Consider the following 269-nt stretch of genomic DNA (forward strand, 5'->3'; position numbering starts at 1 on the left):
CACACCAACATGTCCGTCATGTAAAAGCACCACTTCCGGCCATCAAGGGATTGCTATTCCCATTTGGGAGGGGAACCCCTCTCAACCCCTTCCCCCAGCTCGGGCCTACCAGCTCAGTCTCCCAGAAAATATGTCCTAAAGCTCCCACTGCTCACTGCTATTGATGGAGAGATCTGTGGAAGAGGAAGGAGAGGAAGTGATTCAAGTGGATAGATACAGTGGCGTATCTAGAAATCTTGAAATGGGGGTGCTGATGGGGGGGGGGCGAA

Source organism: Anneissia japonica, unplaced genomic scaffold (assembly GCF_011630105.1).
Source record: "Anneissia japonica isolate Jap-2015-1 unplaced genomic scaffold, ASM1163010v1 scaffold287721_len753485_cov172, whole genome shotgun sequence".
Taxonomy (NCBI): Eukaryota; Metazoa; Echinodermata; class Crinoidea; order Comatulida; family Comatulidae; genus Anneissia; species Anneissia japonica.